We start from the raw sequence: 22,329 nt of genomic DNA on the forward strand, positions 1-22,329 counted from the left end.
CTGTGGGAACACCCTCATAGGGTAACATTAGCCAAGCACTTTTCAAATCACTGTTGATTTGAAAAATGCTCAGAAGCACTCTTGGTGTGCACCAGCCTCCCTCATTCACCTTTGTTTCCCTCTTCCCCTAGAGCTGGCTGTGTGTTCTTGTCATACAGGAAAGATAAATAAAAGTGCAATCCTGGTGAGGCAAATTATTATTATTTAGTATTTATATAGCGCCGCCATCTTCCGCAGATGCATATATCCCTGCATCATATGGGTATCGCTTGCGCTATGTCACACTATGTGGCATATTCCACTGAATTGTCCAAACTAAGTCTATCTCCCATTCCTCTCTCGGGGAGTTGTTCCAGCGCTGTCCCCAGTTCAAATTTGCTGCTACCAGAAGCCCTCAGAAACACTCGTGTCCTTGAGTACTTCCAAAGATAGGCAGCTCCGTAATACGCCAGCGCACTTTTGTGCATGGGCAGTATGGAGCCACCTGTATTCGGAAGCACTCGGGGATATACGTGCTTCTGGACCTTTCAGGAACCCCCCCCTTAAAAATCCTGCGTTTGCCCCTGGGCCTAGCGGTGGGGAGGGGGGTCAGACCCCCCTCCCTCGCCTGGGTCCCCCGATCTGCGCTCCCCTCCAGCTGTAATTAGGAAGCAGCCGCTTGTAGATCGTAAGAGGCAACGGGCGGGGAGGACTCACCTTTTCCGCGTTCCAGCGAGCACTCCACTGACATCACTTCCTGCATCGCCGCCCACTGTATTGTAAGTGGACGGCGATGCAGGAAGTGACATCAGTGGAGCGCACGATGGAACACGGATAAGGTGAGTCCTCCCCGCCCGTGCCTCTTACGATCTGCAAGCGGCTGCTTCCTAATTACAGCTGGAGGGGAGCGCAGATCAGGGGACCTGGGCGAGGGAGGGGGGTCCAACCCCCCTCCCCACCGCTAGGCCCAATACCCCCGACCTGCCCGCTACCCCTCCGGCTCGGTGGCCACCCCCCCCCCCCGCACCCACGGACGGGCGGGGGGGGGGGGGGGGGGAGGCGCCAGCAATTTTCTCCTAAATTTGCCTCAGGCGGCAAAAAGTCTAGGGCCGGCCCTGCCTATGTACCATGCAAGCTTTCCATATACGTGTACGAGTTAAAACTGCATTGGATTCATAGCATAAAACCTCTTCCTTTTTTTTAGAGCTCACAATAACATCTTCATCACAAAGGCATACATGCAAGGTATTTCTATGTGGAACATCAATTCAGCGTTAGTAGTTATAACATACTTGGCACAGCCAGAGCAACAGACTGCTGTTTCGGACAGCCATGTGTCCTATCTTTATCTGGGATTCTGGGCAGATGGCTGGCTAGCCCTATGAGACATACTGTAGTGTACACCCAACATATTTTACAATTAGAGATGGCCCAAACGGTTTGCCGGCGAACGGGTTCCGGCGAATTTCTGTGGTTCACGGACGAACGCAAACTTTTCCAGAAGTTCGGTTCGCCCCCATAGTGCATCATTAGGGTCAACTTTAACCCTCTACATCACAGTCAGCAGGCATATTGTAGCCAATCAGGCTACACTCCCTCCTGGAGCCCCACCCCCGTTATAAAAGGCAGGCAGCGTCAGGCATTGGACTCACTTGTGTGCCTGCAGTAATTAGAGAAGGGAGAGCTGCTGTGCAGAGACCTATAGGGAAAGCTTAGTTAGGCTCTTGTAGACTTCTTCACTTGTTCCTTGCTGATTCTTATTGCTAAAAAAGCACCCCTCAACAGCTCTTTTGAGAGCTAATCTTGTTCTTGTGATCTATTTTTTTTTTTGTGTGTGTGGCACACTTGCATTATATACAGCCCTGTCAGTCAGTCGCGGCTGGCCTTCGGCCCCTTGGTGGTATAATTACTACTGTGCCAGGTGCACATTATAATACCAATCACTGCTTATACCTACCTGTTGTTCACAGTGCACCCACCTACCTACGTGAGCGCATCCAGTGTCACTGTGCCTGTCCAGTACCTGTCTGTGTGTGACAGATGCACATTGTAATACCCATCACTGCATATACCTACCTGTTGTTCACAGTGCACACACCTACCTACGTAAGCGCACGCTGTGTCACTGTGCCTGTCCGGTACCTGTCTGTGTGTGACAGGTGCACATTGTAATACCCATCATTGCATATACCTACCTGTTGTTCACTTCAGTGCACCCACCTACCTACGTGAGCGCACGCAGTGTCACTGTGCCTGTCCGGTACCTGTCTGTGTGTGACAAGATAATAAGGTTGTTGCTTCATTGTGGACAGACCGAATTTGATCAGCTGGACAGTCACTGTTGTTCTTTCATTGAGCTACCACAGCCCGGCGACCATATGGGCTTGAAAATCGCCACGCCCTGCACTCTCACCATGGTGCGCACCAGGCCAGCAAGGCTGTCACTACACAAACAGCTGTTTGTGGGGCATTACACAGTGAGTTTAGTGTGTCAGTGTGAAGCAGTACTCTAATTACACTCCCTAATTGATGTATACACATGCAAGATGTTTTAAAGCACTTTAGGCCTGCAATTTATTAGCATTCAATGTGATTTCTGCCCTTAAAACGCTGCTTTGCGTTAAATCCATATTTTTTCCTGGGACTTTTGGCATCTATCCCACTCATCCATGCAAAAACTCAGATGTTAGACCCCTTGAAACATCTTTTCCATCACTTTTGTGGCCAGCATAAGTGTTTCTAGTTTTCAAAGTTCGCCTCCCCATTGAAGTCTATTGCGGTTTGAATGATAATCGGGAATAAAATCATACGTGTGTATGCGCCTTAAAATGGGGCTTTCCTGCTGACAAAATGACAGCCATTCTTAGCTGTAATTTGATCTTGCTTTTAGTATACAGAATAAGGAATAAAAAAAACAAACCTTAATCACTTGTGAGGACGGTGGGTACTCCCTTATGTTGACTGAAGGAATTACTCAAATACATAAGCTAAGTCTTTGCTTTAATTATATATATATATATATATATATATATATATATATATATATATATATATATATATATATATTCCAAAACACTGCGCTGGCAATGCATTGAAGTAAAGCTGGAAAAATGTCTTGTGGAGAATCTCTCACATATAGTAATCAGTGCCATTTAATTATATGTATGTTAAGCATTGTGCAAATCTTAGCTATATATGAGGTTGCGGCTGAATCTAATGACTGCAGAAGTGCCAAATATACGCTGCTTATAATTTATGAAGCTGCCCTCAATCACTATTTAATGACTGGAAAACTACAGTTGTTTATATTTGATTTTACCTGCATTTATTAAATATATAACTATGTTTACAAACTGAGACTTTACATTACTGAGACTGGAACACTTCATAGATTTTTGCATAATAAAGCACTTGAAAACAGCGGCTTACATATCAACAGCTCTAAATAGTACATGTAAGGGCCTGTACACACTGCTGCGCTTGCGCTGCGTTTTTAAAAACGCATGCGTTTTTAAAATCGCAAGGTCTTTTAAAAAATAATGAAAATCGTGATGACTTGTACACACTGGTGCAATGCGTTTTTAGAAAAACGCAATCGCAGTGCCTGCTGCGCTTTTTTAAGTGCAGCGCTTGAAAAACGCATTAAAAACGCATGCGCTTTTGCCTGCGTTTTTCAGAAGTCAGTATCCCAGAAGACTCTGAAATTTCCTGATTCCTGATGAAATGTAAACTAGAAAAAAAACAAAGGATTCTTTAGCCAATCAGCAATTACAAGAAAAACGCAAACGCATCAAAAACGCATACGATACGTTTTTAAAACTACATGCACTTGCGATTTTAAAAACGCATGCGCTTGCGATTTTGCTTGCGTTTTTCAGTGTGTACAGGCCCTAATGTACAGTATTCTGTATTGAGAAATCACCGACTCCGTTTGATTTAAGAACCTGTGCAGTAGTAACAATACTGATTGCAGCTTTTAGGGAAAAAAAAGAAAGAAAGCTGTGACCTGCATGTCACATCACAGACTTATTATCCTTTATGTTATCCTCTTCATCTCTATTCTTCATCTGTAATTTATTTCTGAACTTGCTTGGCTTAAGAACCGCTGTGTGCATTCACTGCATCCTGGTGAAAACTAATCTGATGGATTTTAATTTCTTCCCAAGGTTCCAATTGGTCCATATAAATCGACCAATGGCAATCCTTAGCACCACATTAAAATATAACACTAAGGGCTCTTTCACACTAGAGGCTGCGGTAGAAAAGGCTGAAAGTCAGCCTTTTGCTTAACGCCAATACATAGCGTTTTCAAAGCGTTTTCAAAGCCTTTTGAAAGAGTTTTACAGCCCATATGAAAACGTCCTTTTTTTTTTCTTCTATAAAAATAAGTGAACAAGATAGCTGTAAAACGCTTTGAAAAGGCTTTGAAAACGCTGAAGTTGGCGTTTTCCATTGACTATCATTGAAACGCCAACAGCCAACTTTGGCTGTTAACAGCCCTGAAAAAGCTCCTGGGAGCGTTGAAACGCAACGCTTCAAAACGCCGAGTTAGATGTGAAAGATAAAATGAAAGTCTATGGACTTTCTTTTACCTAGCAAAACGCCAACTTCAGCTGTGGCGTTAAAATGCCGAAAAATCCCTCTGGTGTGAAAGGGCCCTAAGGATTCCTATTCCAAACTTGATCAGGTTACGGAAGTAAAAGGGCAAATGTGAATGGTGACTTGCCAATTCTTCAATAACATGAGAAAATCACAGATGAAGCAGAAAGGAACACCAAAGGAGTTTTCAAGAAGTTGAAATGGGAGATTTTAAGAACAGTTACATGTGTTTTATTAAAATATTTAATATTAGTTTGCTTGTTGGCGTTTTAAAAAGCATTTCATTTACAAGTTGTGAAAATATCACCCATGAGAAAACGCAGGTGAAAAAGTAAATTGCATATGGGCCTTTGTGTTTAATAAAAAGTGGGTCAGAAAATGATCACAACTACTTGTTCTTCTGGGTGGCTTTGATGGTATGGTCAACCCTTATAAAAAGGATGACTAGAGAGCACCATAAGCTTTCTTTTCAAATATCCCCACTTCCATTTTGTAAAGGGCTTGTCCCTGAAAAAGACAATGGCGCTTTGGGAGGAGAAGAGGCTTTTCTGTCACATCCCTTGCAAGGTACCCTGCAGTGTTAAAAGTCCAAAAATTCTAAATATTGAGATCTCTACTTGTCTTGTTGTTTTTTAATTTTATTTCTAAAAGTAGTTGTAGGGAGGGCAAGGATTACAGAAGAAGCTATGTGACTCATATGAAAGGCTGTATCGCATCTTCAGTGCTCTGCAATAAGAATTGGCTCAACTTCCAGTAATTTAACCTATACTTGTAGCACTTTTGGGTGACAATACTGTTTATTTTCTATTCATAACTCTCGCCACAGTCTAGCATTAAGGAACAAAAGAAATATTTAACAACTTTAAAATTAGACACTCTGCATGGCTTGAAACCAGCTTCCTTACAAGTACAGTTTCAGGAACAGGATGGACATTTTAATACAATCATCACCCACAGCTTCCTTTGGTACAGGAACTTAAGTCATGTAAGGAATGTCAGTTACAATTCCTTTTCCATTCTCATGGGTTTTTCTTGTTTAGGTTAAGAAGGGATTGCTTTTCATTAGTTCATTAATCATGGGATTAAAAGGAGTTCAAAAAGCGCTCATGATTACATGGCTACAGTATTATCATTCATTCATCACCACCGTTACTATACAAACATATGCATCCATTGATGATCTACTTGTTTGCTTGAGTTTTCTTGGGTGGTTTGGAAGGCTGAACGTAAAAGCCTACTTTGAATCCAAATTACTTAGATTGTTTATCCATTCAAAAATAATTCAACACATTTTTAGAAGGTTACATCACTATAGTACAGCAATGTACTATATATAGTACAGTCTTGGAGGGATCTATCCAATGTGGGTTAGTGCCAGACCAATAGCGGTGGTTTCGTTTGTTAACTTCACCATTCACATAAAATGGTGTATCCATATAAATGGCCATATTAAGATGTATCCATAGTACACAGCATATATCATCAATTTACGAATCACTTTGTAATGGACTGTCATCAGCTATCATCATTCAACTTCAGTCTGAAGTTGCTAAATATTTTATTTTAGGCAACTTGTTGAGAACCACGACAATAGTGCAGAGATTTAAGTAAAAGATTTTTTTCTCTCACTGTCTCATTGGCTCATAATTCTGTGCAAAGTAGGAGCTACAAAGCTGTCCCAATGACACATAGTGAATCATGCAGAGGGATTAAGAGAAGAGATGTGAGGAAACAAAGTGTAACACAATTTCTTTAATCCCACCGGAATCAGGTAAAAAAAAAATTGGCTTTTACTTACCTTTGGGTTTCTTCCAGCCCCCATATGTAGTATTTTAGGTCCCCCAGTGTCTTCAGGGTCACCTCCATTGTGCTGCTGACCTGATGAAAATCTCTGACCTGGCTTGGTTGATACTACTGCACATGTACAGTTGCATCCCAGCTATGGGGGCATGATCGAGGAAGCCACACATGAAGGAACCCATGTGCGCAGTTGCTGCAACCCAGATGGGTCCAGGTTTTATCTGAGCGATGAAATAGGGGACACTGAAGACACAGAGGGGCCTCAAAGACTACTGGGTTGGAAGAAGTTCCAGGTAAGTAAAAGTCTTTTACCTGGGGGTAAATTACCTATACACAAAAAGACACAAAAAAACCTCTTTAGGGAAAGCTGGTGCAAGATCATAATAAAACTATTATGCCCCCACCCCCCTCACTACACAAAAGAATACATTATTATGACCATCCAAACTGTATTATTCTGAGCTCTTTGCAAAGTCTTGAATAAAAGGCCCCCCAACACTGTTCACCAATTTATCATCCTTCAATTATTATTATTATAATGGATTTATAAAGCGCCAACATATTCTGTGGTGCTGTACAAAGTAAGAAACAAACATGGGGTACATAATAATACAGACAATGGTGTGCACTAATGTACAAGATACATAATTAGTGACAAAATACAAAAATATACAAAATACAGAATTGGTCATGGCAGTGATAAAAGTAACATGATAAATAAAATGTATGATGATTTCCAAGACACAAAAGGGGGAGGGAGAGCCCTGCCCTTGCGAGCTTACAATCTTCAATAAACTACCACTAAATTATATATATAGATAGATAGATAGAGAATGTCAAAAAGTGTATGACCTGGTAGGAGAGGGAGGTGGAGGTTCATGCCCACTGCTCTACCTTTTACCTTCCATGGCCAACCATGGTTTATTAGAGACTGAAGATGGCAACCACCATATTCCTCTAGTTTAGGTTCCCTTTAAGAGGAACACGTGACATTTATTTCTTAATATTTTACAATAAATGTGAGCTCTCACTTTGAATCAGCAGTTGCCTTGAGGAAAATCCTGCTGTAGTTTGCAGCCTGAGAGTCGATGTATAATACGCTTTATAAGGATTTAAGCTACTGATGTATTTATTATTATAAATACTGCACTGAAAACCCCAGTTCAGGTAGAAATGCATTACAATGTGTGTAAGCACAAGTTTCACAGCATTTCATATTTTACATTTCAAGAGGAATAAATAAAATATAATGCATATTATTATATTGCTTTTATAGAACCCTGACGTCCTGCTGCACTTTCCAGAGTATATAGTCTTGTCCCTTAGAGCAGTGTTTCTCAACTTTTTTAATCCAAGTACCCCTTACTTCTACTCCATATTTGCAAAGTACCCCCGGCGAGTTGGCGGAGGCGGATGAGAACACAGGTAATTTACACAGACAGAGATACACATACATACGCTATTTACACACACACACGCACACGCACACACACACGCACACACACACACGCACACGCACACGCACACGCACACACACACGCACACACACACACACCTCCTGAGTGACACACACACACCCCTCCTGAGTGACAGAAAAGCACACCCACACACACACCCCTCCTTAGTGACAGACACCCTGAGTGACACCCACACACACACCCCTCCTGAGTAACACCCACACCCCTCCTGAGTTAGACATACAAACACACAACCCTCCTGAGTGACACACACACAACCCTCCTGAGTGACAGACACACACATACCCCTCCTGAGTGACAGACACACATCCCTCCTGAGTGACAGAGAAACACACCCACACCCACACACACCCCTCCTTAGTGACATACACCCTGAGTGACACACACACACACACACACACACACACAACCCTCCTGAGTGACAGACACACACACCCCTCCTGAGTGATTGACACAACACAGACACACCCCTCCTGAGTGACAGACAGACACGCACATACACACCCCTCCTGAGTGAGACAGACAGACAGACACACACCCCTCCTGAGTGACAGACAAAGACACACACACACACACACACACACACACACACACACACACACACACACACACACACACAGTGCCCACCTAGTTCTGTGGGAGCCAAAGTCTAGGTTTCCTCTGCAGCTTCTTCTACTGTCTGCAGAGCCCAGGAATGTGAGCAGATAGGGAGGGCAGCACGGGGTGACGATCCTCACGTCTGAAGAGACATCACGCACAGTGCTGGGCGCTGTTAAGACACCCTGTGTGGACGCAAACCAGGTCTCGATCTCCGCTATGCTGACAGAGTTCAGCAAAGGTGACTGCAGGCAGCCACAGCTACCATAAGCACGCAGCTGCCAGCTTAGTAGCCGAAAAACTAGATCTTCCGGTGAGACAGAGGAATCGGGCACGGAGCCTGCAGCTGCTCCACCGAGACTTTTCTTCCTCTTTCAAGCGAGACCCACGTGTTGTGTGTGCCATTCCAGACCCAGCCGTCCTGCCCTCGGCGCTGCCGCCTGCAATTTACCGTGTACATTGCGCAATCAAGCAGGGTGGCTACAGACAGACCGGGTCTGGCTGCTTGCTTGTTGCGCTGCTTGGGACACGTGGTGAGAGTGCAGCAAGATGGACGGACTCAACTAACAAGCCTCTGTGCGTACCCCTAGCAGTGGTCTCGCGTATCCCCAGGGGTACGCGTACCACGTGTTGAGAAACCCTGCCTTAGAGGAGCTCACAGTCTAATCCCCACCATAGTCAAATGCACTTCATTCGTACAACGCTGCTAACAGTAGCAGCGTTGTACTGGATCAGCGATCCCCGGCCAATCAGCGGCCGGGGATCGCTGTCACATGACAGGCAGGAGCCTGTTAGAGGCTGCACAGGACAGATCCGTTCTTGTGCAGCCTCGGATCTCCGGGGAAGGGAGGGAGGGGGGGAATTTCGCCGCGGAGGGGGGCTTTGAGGTGCCCCCCCCCCCCCCGCAACACCCAGGCAGGCAGGAGCGATCAGACCCCCCCAGCACATCATCCCCCTAGTGGGGAAAAAAGGGGGGCGATCTGGTCGCTCTGCCTGGTGTTTGATCTGTGCTGGGGGCTGCACAGCCCACCCAGCACAGATCAGCTAAAACAGCGCTGGTCCTTAAGGGGGGGTAAAGGGTGGGTCCTCAAGTGGTTAAAGAAAATCTGATCTACACTGAAGGTTTGTTAAGGGGTTAGCTTGCTTAGCTGTAATGAAATTACATTTGGGCAGACCTTCCTCTTTAGGTATCTATACACATCTCAATCTGCCACCAGATCACCTATCAGATAGATCCCACTCTGATACAATTTGATCAAAGAAGGATATATTGCCGGCCCACACACTGCAGAGAGCAATAATACTAGTGCTGCCATTGCATTCTGGGCCATCCCCCATATAATATGCAGCTCATATAGTACATGGAACAGTGTCATGTGGTACAGGTGCTCGCAATGGCAATTCAAAAAGATGCTCCTGACCAGCATACGGAGCCCAGCTGTCTGTTATGCTGGGTACACACGTTGCGATTTTCCGCTCGATGCGCGGGATCAATTTGATTATTTCCAACATGTTCGACCGGGTTTCGATGGATACAGCCGTTGATTTTGCATATTAAGTATGCAAAATCGACGGCTGTATCCATCGAAACCCGATCGAACATGTTGGAAATAATCGAATCGATCCAATTGATCCCGCGGATTGAGCGGGAAATCGCAACGTGTGTACCCAGCATTTGACAGCTGAACAAGTGCATTATACAGGGTGGTCCATTTATATGTATACACCTTATCTACGGATACACCTCATATACCACACCATACCATCAATTTTTTGTTCCAACAGTCTTGGAGGGATCTATCCAATGTGGGTTAGTGTCAGACCAATAGTGGTTGTTTTGTTTGTTAACTTCACCATTTGCATAAAATGGTGTTTCCATATAAATAGCCATATTAAGATGTGTCCGTATAAATGGACCACCCTGTAGAGGCCACAATGTATCCTAGATGACAAGATTGACAGCAGGAATAACAGGCTGTAAATAGGGATGGCGATGACAGAGAAGCATGTGATCAGTTTGATCAGCTGATAGATTTGTAAGGTTCTGATTGACTGTGATAACGTCCTGGTTTAACACATGATCATGGAAACCAGGAAGTTATCACAGCAAATCAGAACCTTACAAATCTATCAGCTGATCAAACTTATCACATGCTTCTCCCTGAGTTCTCCAAAACATTGCAATCCCTAGCCATACAGGGTGAAGATTTCAACTACCTGCATCTGGAAGAGGTTACTTCTTTTGGTGAAAATGTTTGAAACCACTGGATCTATCTTCTGGAACATAAAGGTAATAAGAATACCCAGAAAGCTCATGGTGACCTACAACCACTAGGAAAATATACAAGCTAAAAGAGACCGAAAGGCTCTTTTATTAAAAAGCAACACTGAATAAAATTTTGACTTCTTTAAACAGAAGTTATTTCCAATACCTTCTGTTTTAGAAATGCAACATTGTATTCAAAGGTAAGAAGATGATTCACATGTATTTTAATTTGCATATCCAATGTTTTTTTCTGGCCTGCTCTGTGGTATTATTCATAGTGAACGTGTGGGTTATAATGTTGTTCAAATTACATTTGCGGATAGAATGTAATGTTCCAGCTAGATCATGCTGCTGAATGTAGATGATGAAACGTGTGTAGATCTTGCTTTATTAATTAGTAATGTAGTCTGGAGTTCCTCTAATAGCGGCTTTTGGAAATCTCAGCACAGCAGAGTGCCAGCATACTGTGAAGCACTACCCATTATTTCTGTACAGTCATTCTGACATTCATAGGAAATCCACATATAAATAGAAAGACTCTCTGTTGATTCAAATTATTTTCTAAGATAGGTCATAACTGTAGCAGAAACAAAATACAAATGTAATTTTATTTTAGAATAAATTGATTGTGGAAAATAAGGGCTGTATTTTGACATGAGCTTCTGTGACAACACTGCAAAGCCTAATTAGAGCCCCTATCAAGCTAAAAATGTTCTGTTTACTCACTTACCTAATCCAACCCAAAATATTTAAAAAGAAATATCACATCTTTATATAAGCCTTAAATAACTTTATTTTGACAATCGACACTACGGTTGCATGAATTGCCCTGCTTGAGATACTGTCCCGCCAACAGACTCGCAACACCTCTTAATGGTGGCTTGTCTTTGGGTGCCATTCCCCCTCCACTGGCCACAACCCCTTCATCCATCTCAAAAGAAGGGGGACGGAGTGCCAGCTCAGCCAAACCCAAATCAAGAAAGCAATAGAATTCCATAAGTATGGAACAGATTATTATCGGCATGAATTATGTGATCATGCAACTAAATATTAAAATGTATGGATTTAAGGCTTTTTTGGAACCTAGACCCACCTAGATAAAATATTTAGATAATCACTTAAAAGTACACCAACCATTAGAGGATGTAGCTTAGAAAAATGTTATTAAAGGAACAAAAGTTTATGGTCGTATAACGAGATGATCATGTGACCATTCTGTGGTCAGAATCTAAGGCTGTAGGCATCATTAGTGTAGGGGTGGTACTAAAAACCAAATGCATTAATTGTCCCAAATTATGAGAAGACAAGATGTCCCAGAATAGAAACTTGTGGTACAACAGAGAGCGGGTGTGGGAAGCAGTAAGTACTGGAGTAGGAGACCATGAAAGGACATTGAGATAGGTAATAAAAAATCCAAGAGTTTGTTAGGCTCCTGGTTACTAGTGATGTAAGTATGGACAAGCAGAGAATGATCTACAGTGTCAAAGGAAGAGGAAAAATGTAGATAAATGGTATTTGGACTTTGCAACCAGGTGGTCATTATCAGCCTTAGTAAAGACTGTTTTGGTGGAATGGTGGTGGGGGACCAGACTGAAGGGAGTCAAACGAGGAGCTTGTTGAGAAAAAGCCAGATGGTCCTGAATGGGTATGCCGCAGTTTAGAAGCAAAGAAGAGAAGAAGGGCAAAATAGTAGCTAGAAAGTGTTGTACTATACTACGAGAACATAATTTAACTGTGTCCCCCCACAAAACAAACTAAAATGGCTTTAGGCTATGGTAGGAACATTGGACTATGACTATGGAATGGATTACATTGTAAGCTCCTCTTAAGGAAGAGTTAGCAACAGGTCTATGGACCCTGTAACTATAAATGCACATAATAATAATAAAAAGAATAATAATGTGCCGTGGAAGAAGTCATCGCCAATGGGAATTCAGGCAGAGTTGTATATTTGCTAGTAGAGATGTAGCGAACGGTTCGCCGGCGAACGGTTCCAGGCGAACTTCGGTGGTTCGCGTTCGCCAAGAGCAGGCCAAAATACTACCATTATATAAATAAAACACTATGACCTAGATAAAGTAGTGCATCACAACTGCAAACATAGAAAGTAAAACTAAACTTTAAGGGATTTTTTTTTTATGTACATTGGTGAATATGCCAGACAAACGCAATACGGGAGGATGTTGTGTTTGCACTGTATTTAAGTTTTGCGTACACAAGCCCTGGATATAACTGTATTCCAAGCACTCAAACCATCATGAATGCAGATTGTCAAAAATTCTACTCACAAGTTTTGCATAAGGAAATGTTCTTACTGGAGTCCCTTATGCCCTAAACAGCTTCATTTAGATTAACTTGTAATGATTAAAAAGCTTTAAGGATTACTGGACTGTGCACAGTGTACACAATAGAGATATTAGTGAGGAACTATGCTTACAGCAATGTTATGGATAATATCTACATAGCAATGTCATTTCAAATCTCAAACCTTCATACTGCAGTGGCTTTGCAGTATACTGGACTGCTTTCATTGTTTAACTTTAAGATTTAATGTCACAATTACCTACATATTTAAAAAGATTAAAATAGAATCCCTTTAAGAGTACCAGAATTTCATTTTATCCCAATTCAATCTTAAACTGCCAGGCAGCAGAAACAATAAAAGAGAAGTTAAAAGGAAGAGGGAAATAGGACATGAGAAGTAAATAGTTGCCATATCGAGTCGTAGTTGTGCTGCACTAGGATTTGGCACAGGAGTGGAATGCTCCAGGTTTCAGCCAATGCTTTTATTCCCACTCACAGCTGTCATCCATCAGTTCTTAGACACCTGCAATGCAATGGGAATGCTGCCACTGCCCACCTCAACAGTCCTGTCCAACATTCTCTGGACACTGGCAGAGCTTTATACCAATGTAAATGAAACTGTTGTAAACAAGAGCAGAGTAAAATAAGAGTTTAAAACACTGAAGGATTTGCAGATTGGTGAGGGCTATAGACACCAGGTTGTAAGTTACACAGCAAGGCTGAGTTTTGTACTCGTTTTCAAAGTTTTTCACTCCTGTTCTTCTTGAAAGTGCAATAGAATTGTTTTTGTGCAACTGCATAGCTCTAATCCTGCATGCCTATGGGGAAACCAGTGACAAAAGGTTAAACTGTGTGGAAACTAAATCCAAGTCAGTGCACACAAGTTACACTTGGCCTTCCATTAATACTTTTCAGTAAGCTAAACTTTGCAGCCAGTTATCCAGGCAGAATTCATATTTCCAGCAATCAGCATATTTAGACCTCAATGGTTTTCTGACTGATGTGAAGAAGGAGCAATGACACAAGGGTGACTTCCATGCCAGTGATACTTTGCCAATGGGAATTCAGGCAGAGTTGTATATTTGCTAGTAGAGATGTAGCGAACGGTTCGCCGGCGAACGGTTCCAGGCGAACTTCGGTGGTTCGCGTTCGCCAAGAGCAGGCAAACTTTTGATGAAGTTCGATTCGCCCCATAATGCACGATGAGCGTCAACTTTGACCCTCTGCATCACAGTCAGCAGGCACATTGTAGCCAATCAGCCTACACTAAGCCCTGGAGCCCCACCCCCCCATATATAAGGCAGGCTTGCCGACCATTACACTCACTCGTCTGCCTGCTATTAGACAGACTAGGGTGAGCTGCTGCAGATTGTTCTCCTAATGAAAGATTAGTTAGGTTCTTGGCTGCTTAGCTTGCTCCTGGCTGATTGTTATTGCTTTAATAGCACCCCTCAACAGCTCTTTTCAGAGCAAATCCTGTTCTTTGCTTTTTTTTTTTTTTCCTGCGTGTCAAACTGACACTTTTGTTGCATACACAGCCTTGCTAATTCATACTGTGTGTGCCACTGCCAGCAGCCCAGCACATTTAGTGACTACCTGTGTGTGTGACAGGGAGCTGCACATTGTACTACCCACCAGTACTGCATATACCTACTAGTACCTGTTGTGTTTACTTAAAGCGGTATCGTCACCATAAAAATCAAATTTTAACAGCAACTGGTCTGAGTGTATTAAGTGATAAAGATGCTAAGCATGCATTCAAAACTTTCAAAACTTTTTCTGCTGTTATGATTTGGAGTTATCACATACTTAAGGAGCACTGGCCCTTTAGTAGTCGTGCCAAAGAATTGCATGCTGGGGGTTCTTTTTATCTATAATCTATTCCTCCTCTTCCCTTTATTTCCCTGCCAGCTTCTTATCTGAAACCTAATCCCCTACTCACTTGTGTTTACAAGCAAGGCTGAGGCGACTCAGCGATTGGAGGAGACAAGAAAAAAAGTAGAGGGCAGAAATGACATCACGAGTTAGCCTCAACTGTGGGCAAAAGACATGACCCCCACCAGGAACAGAATTCTTGTCATTTACTATATAACATTCACTGAACTCAAAATGTGGACAGTATAATACATGTGTTATGTAAGTAGGTCAAGTATTTATCTACTTATATGTGTTTTTTTCCCCTAGCATAGTATGGCTGATCCTACTGCTTTAACCCACCTCATCACTGCATATACCTACCTTTGTGTTGACTGAACCCACCTCACTGCATCTAACTACCTGTTGTGTTGAGTGAACCCAGCTCACTGCATCTAACTACCTTTACTGTTGAGTGAACCCAGCTCACTGCATATAACTACCGTTACTGTTCAGTGAACACACCTCACTGCATGTAACTACCGTTACTGTTCAGTAAACCCAGCTCACTGCATATAACTACCTTTACTGTTCAGTGAACCCAGCTCACTGCATATAACTACCTTTTGTGCTGAGTGAACCCAGCTCACTGCATCTAACTACCTTTACTGTTGAGTGAACCCAGCTCACTGCATATAACTACCGTTACTGTTCAGTGAACCCACCTCACTGCATGTAACTACCGTTACTGTTCAGTGAACCTACCTCACTGCATATAACTACCTTTGTGCTACCATTATGTGCTATCATTGAGCAACCACAGCCCAGCGACCATATGGGCTGGAAAACCGCCACGGCCTACACTCTGGCCATGTTGCGCACCAGTCCAGCACGGCCGTCACTACGCAAACAGCTGTTTGTGGTGCGTAACAGTGAGTTTGGCGTGTCAGTGTGAAGCAGTACACTAATTACACTCCCTGATTGATGTATACACATGCAAGATGTTTGAAAGCACTTTAGGCCTGCAATTTAGCATTCAATGTGATTTCTGCCCTTAAAACGCTGCTTTGCGTGAAATCCAGATTTTTCCCCGGGACTTATGGCGTGTATCCCACTCCGCCATGCCCCCTCCAGGTGTTAGACCCCTTGAAACATCTTTTCCATCACTTTTGTGGCCAGCATAATTTTTTCTATTTTTCCAAGTTCGCCTCCCCATTGAAGTCTATTACGGTTCGCAAACTTTTCCGTGAACCGAACCTTCCGCGGAAGTTCGCGAACCGAAAATCAGAGGTTCGTGACATCACTATTTGCTAGCAGATTAGATGGCACAGCCCTGGTTCCATAGCATAGGAGGCCATTCACTGTAATGTTAAATCAGAGATGAATGAATCTCTGGGAGCCATAAGACTTTACATTCGTAACTGCCTTCCTGACTGTAAAGATCACGTATGAAACAGTTGTCAAATAAATACTGTTATATATGCAGTAGTACGCGAAAACGATTGTCAGACTTTGGTAAATTTGTTACAGGCTTGTATCCTGCTCCTTATGACTGTCCTGGCCCAGTTTCCTGGTCCCCCCATGCAGGTTATGTAGCATATACACAGGAACAATTGGATGACATTTGCTAGCATGAAAGAAAGTGAAAATAGTAATGGTGGGGCAGACAACATTCCAGGGTTTGTTTTGCTACACACTTTTTTCCTTTGAGCATCTATATACAATTAAAAACACTTGTGTGAAGCTGGAAAGCTGATCAAATCCTCATTGCCCACCTGAGGTATATAGCGATGTCACACACTTTATCCCACCTGATGATGACCTATCTAAGCGAGTTTATGCATTTGTAAACTCCGTTACAATGCTCTATTTAATAGGTCAGAAAAAAAAAAATTTGTACAGTTTGTGCAGAATAATTCAGCTAAACTCATGGCAAACTGGTAGAGAGATGTTTAGCAAGAGGTACCCAATACAGCCCCTCTGTTTGGGAACCACGCCTCCTTCTACTGACAGACATGTTACAATATACCAGAGGTGGCCACACTTTTCCAGCTTGTGAACTACTTTAAAAAATTAACAAGTCAAAATGATCTACCTATGTACAATTTTAGGAGCACACTTGTATATACAGAATGGAAAATGTAGTGGGGTCGGGATCTACCACGAAGTCCTTTGCAATCTACCAGTAGATCGCGATCTACCTAATGGGCACCACTGCAATATACTTTAAAGGTCCGTACACACGCCGGACTGGAGGCAACGACGGGTCCGTCGTCACCTCCCGCTGGGTGGGCGTTCCAACGACAGTCCGGCGTGTGTACGCACTGTCAGTGGACTGATACGCCTGTTTCTGAGCGATCCGCCGGGCGGATCGCTCAGAAACAGCCGTATCAGTCCGCCGACAGTGCGTACACACGCCGGACTGTCGTTGGAACGCCCACCCAGCGGGAGGTGACGACAGACCCGTCGTTGCCTGCAGTCCGGCGTGTGTACGGACCTTAAGCCTTCAAGGAGTCCTGAAGGGGTGTTCAACCGAGTTGGTTGAATAACTTCACCAGGGCACAGTTAGAATGGAGAGAGGTCTGGGAAGGCTCTATGGGATCCAGAGCCTTTCCTCTTCTTAAGTATCTAACTTTTTTATTTAAAGTTGCTTTAGGTTTACTTTAACGGACCTGATTAATATCCAAGAAATGTTATGGACTTCATGATTAAAAATGGTTTCTTTCATTTCAGCTATATAAATTTACATACACACACACACAGTGTCTCTTTACAGCAAGAGCAGGATTTGTAGCAGCAAATAAAACTTGCACTTGCCTCTCCATCATCTGTAGAAATACAACACAGCAAAAGGACATAATAATGTTGCAGTGGCCCCCTATATTTAATGAAATGGCCGTAGCCAAATCTCCGCGCAGGGTAAAGCTGAAAGATGGCTCACCCCGTTGAGTGGCGTTAATGCTATTCCCCCTCAGAGTTGTCGCACTCAGGCGGGATATGCAATTCAGGGATCGGCTATTGCCAGTGGCCGAATTACCTTTTTTTTTTTTTTTTTTTTTTTTTTAAATTTGAGCTCCGGCTTTCACAGGCACCCACATTACTTATTACGGCCTATGTTGGCACCAAAAGCGCTGTGCCCAAATTAGCCGATTCACCTCATAGAACCAAGATTCTATGCCCCATCTGTGGTTCACTTAAAGTGATCCTTAACTGGAAAAGAAAAAAGCAAGCGTTTCACTTACCTGGGACGTGCCGAACCGATCCTCTGTTCCCCGCAGCTTACTTTTGTTTCTGACAATGGATTAGTCAGCGGTCCACGGCACCTGCGCGGCCCTTGCCACACGTATCCTCGTACGCATTCATGTCAACGAACGCGTCCTGTGCAGGCGCAGTAAGAGGTTCTCTCTTACTGCACCTGCGCTGGACGCGCTCGATCACGTGAACGTGTAGGAGTAATGTGTGGCAAGAGCCGCGCAGACGGAGTGAACAACCGACTAATCCGTCATCAAAAAACGAAAGTAAGCCGAGGGGAAAGGAGGATTGGTTCAGCACACCGCGGGCACAGGGCGGTAGTGGAGGGCTGGTCGAAGTCCCAGGTACGTGAAACTCTTGCTTTTTTTCAGTTAAGAATCACTTTAAGGTTTCCTTTAAAGCGGTACTAACCCATTTCACGCGGAAATGAATCACAAGCTATGACAGTAAATAAACAGAAAATGTTTTTGGTGCAATGGGATTGTTTATTCAAGATGAAAAAAAAATTACAAAGAACACTTCTTTCAGTTACTTCAGCAATGATTCTAACAAAAAATCAGATATACAGAACAAATGCTACAATGCATGGAGTCACTGACTGAAGTTGTCAGTTTAAAGGATTTCACCTTGGTAAAATCTCAGCCGCTTACCATGAGTACGACAACTAGCAATTCTGACAACCATGAATTGTATTCTTTCTTCATTTCAATGAAAACATGTTTAATCATTCTATGTATACAAAAATATCATCTAAGGAAAAGGAGTCTCACATGCAGGAACATTATTCTCCTACATTTTATGAGACAGAACATTAAAAATCTCACAATTTGGTCTACAGCAGAGGTAGACAAGTGGATCTCTGGCATTCCCACTATTAAACGTGTCAGTTTTCTGACACTAATGAGGGTTTGCGTAGATGCATTCTTGGATTCCCATTTTCTGTAGCGGGAATAGAACAGAATCAGATCATTTGACCAATTGAAAAAAGAGAGCATAGATGCTTCACTGTACCAGATTCCTGGCGGCATCTTACTGAGCAGCTTACTATTTTTCATCATGTTCAGTGACACACTGCAGACCATTAGTGCATAGCTGTATGGCCAACACTGTGGGATCAGGTAAGGGTATGGGATCCATCAAGCATAGTGGTTGACAGGTTAGCTGAGTGAGTAAAAAAATAGAACCATGCAGGTGTCTAGCATGGATCACACCTTCTAACACACAGGTCAGCAAGTTAGTTTTTGTTGCAGTAGGCTTGGCCTTTGATTACCTATCTTCATATAAGATATTTTTGATGTCACTCTCTTATTTGCCTAGCTCTAACTGGTTTTATTATTAATACAACCATGGCTTTATTTCAAGCAAGGCCACATAGGCCATGGCCTAGGGCTACAAGGAAAGTAAGGGGTAGGCTGTGGGCAGCAGGGTGGCAGTAGCAGTTAGCCTGTCAAACATTCATCCTGCTACACATCGTTTGCACATAGCGGTGGGTGGCTACAACAGCCGGATCTGGAGCTCAGGGGATGAAGGGGCAGTGAACACACACTTACAGTGATCTCTTGGCTGCATGTCACTCACTGAATATGCAGCTTACCAATAAGCTTACACTCTAACCCCTGCCATCATGTTACCGACTGTCCTCAGAGGAACTTTTAATGTAATCCGTGCCGTCATGTCACTAACTGTCCTCAGATGGGCCTCCAATCTAATCCTAGCTGTGTTTGGGGGGGGGGGGGGGGGGGTGGTAGGATGCTTTTGGACTGGGGGCAGCTGGTGATCGTGGGCCTTGGGTGGTAAAAAGTACAAATCCAGCCCTGAATATAACTCCTTCCGGGTGCCTCAGTTGTCAATGTGTTGCCTTTCATACGGTGTAAGCCTGTTCTATGATGTGGGTGCTCCAACTCTTTTGGTGGATGACACCACTACTGATCTGAATCCTAACAGTACCGGTCAAGTTGGCAGTACTTAAGTAAAGCTTTAAGTCAGAAAAGGCCAATGTTTTGGGATCACCAAGCACCTTCTTGTCAAGGCATGTTAATCAGGGATTTAATCCATTATGCATTCACTATGGCAATAAGCTACCAATTAACCACTTTGGTATTTAAACAGTTGATCAGTATGCTTTGATAAGGAGACCACTGGTAGTCTCAAAAAATTGGCTTTTTTGAATTTGTGTTTTACATTCTAAAAAAAGGCGTGTAAACTAAACCAGCAGGTCTTTCCCAATGCTTAGCCCACTTCACACTAAATCTTACCTGTACCTTTTAATGTTAACCTATTTTTTTATGCCTAGCCGTAACAGTCTAGCATTAACAACTAAAAGCCTAGCTTCCTCCAACCCCACCCCCGATAACTAACCCTCCTAATCTAGGTCTAAGGCTACATACACACTTGAGATAAAAGTCTTTGGAAAAGACAAGATCACAGACCAATTTTACCCCATTCCATGTAGTATGAGAGGATACTACACAGTCTTTTCTATGGAGCTGAACTCCCCATCAGATAAAAATCTTTGCAAGATGCTGCACACAAAGATGCCCCGTACACATTCAACAGATCAGTATCTGCAAAAGATCAGTTCCTGCAAAATGCATTCATAGTCTATTATATCTGCAGATCTCATACACACCTTGTTTAATGGACAATCATCTGCAGATCAGATCCACCAGGATGGATTTTCAGATCTGCAGATGATTGTCAGATCTGCAGATGAATGTCTGTTAAACAAGGTGTGTACAGCATCTTTGTGTACAGCATCTTGCAAAGATTTTTATCTGATGGGGAGTTCAGCTCAATAGAATAGACTGTGTAGGTATGGCTCTCATACTACATGGAGGGGGGTAAAATTGGTCTGTGATCTTGCCTTTTCCAAAGACTTTTATCTCAAGTGTGTATGTAGCATCAGTCAAACCAATAATTATAACCAAAATTGACCTTTCATCACTGGTTTGGGTTTTAACATGGTTGAGGCTCCGGCTATCCAAACAGTCCTCAATGTTTGAAAATCTAAACATGATTTAGTTTTGGCCAAAATGCTGGCTACAGCCAAGCAATGACCTCCAAACCTACTGCACAAAAACAATCTTTTTCACGAATGGATTTGGATGCGCAGCACATAGATACTTGCCTGTTTGTTGCTGAACACAAAGGAATGCTAATGAAAAGTAACTTGCCCTTTCCATATGCTCTAGGCAAAAACAATCAAGCACTGGCATTTACTGTACTGTGGCCAAACCGTTCACAAGGTGAAATGCATTCACTGCAGATTCAGGGCAGTAGGCCCGAGGTCTGCTTTAGATAGTGTCTCATTAAGCTAATGGCACCTGGGAAATATGTGACCCGGGCACCCATCTACATGGGATTTGAAACAGAATGCAAAAAATGATCACTACTAATATAAGGCAAGTTTTGGGTTGCACCCTCCTAAGGGGCTAATTCAAAAAAGGCAGTGCAAAAGGCAATGATGGCTGAGCAATGTTCAGTAAGGCTACGCACAGATACTAGAGGATACAGGTGTCCCTGAGCTCATTTAAAGATCCAACACAGTAGCCCCAACCACATTATTCCCCTACTTACCTGAACCATTGGAAGCCACACCATCATCCCTCCTCCCTCCATAGCAACAGTATGCATGTTATACCAGAGTGACGTGTCTGTACAGTGCTTGTTACATGCAGTGCTGCCCCTGAGATCAAGCTCGGTCTTGACTGGTGACACGAATAAGTGACACTAACGCTTCTTCAGATTTCATTTCTACTATTTGCACTGCATTACTGAATAAACTTGTAAATTCTCTGCTTATCTATTGGGCAAAAAGCTATTGTGATCGCCCTGCTCCTGTATAAACTACAGAAACATGCAACATTTGCATGTCTGTGCAGCAAAATATAGATCAATGAACATGGAGCTGTGCACAAACTAAAGGTAGGCTCTTTCGTATTTTTCATCACTTGTTTCAGTATGGAAAATGATGGTGAGCAGAGCTTGCTGGGCACATTTATAACACCTACAGAAAAGAAAATGTGTATGGTCCATAGCCTCCAGGTGCTTGCCTACATTTCACAATGCCTTTTTCAAACTGCTGTCTGGAATGGGCACTTATTCTTTAGTTATACAGGCAGGCAAGCTCCTTGTTTTGAAAGTACCATATATTCTAATGGTACAGTTCAAAGGCAGTCACAGGTAACATATGCCAGGTTG

This window comes from Hyperolius riggenbachi, chromosome 4, assembly GCF_040937935.1.
Source record: "Hyperolius riggenbachi isolate aHypRig1 chromosome 4, aHypRig1.pri, whole genome shotgun sequence".
Taxonomy (NCBI): Eukaryota; Metazoa; Chordata; class Amphibia; order Anura; family Hyperoliidae; genus Hyperolius; species Hyperolius riggenbachi.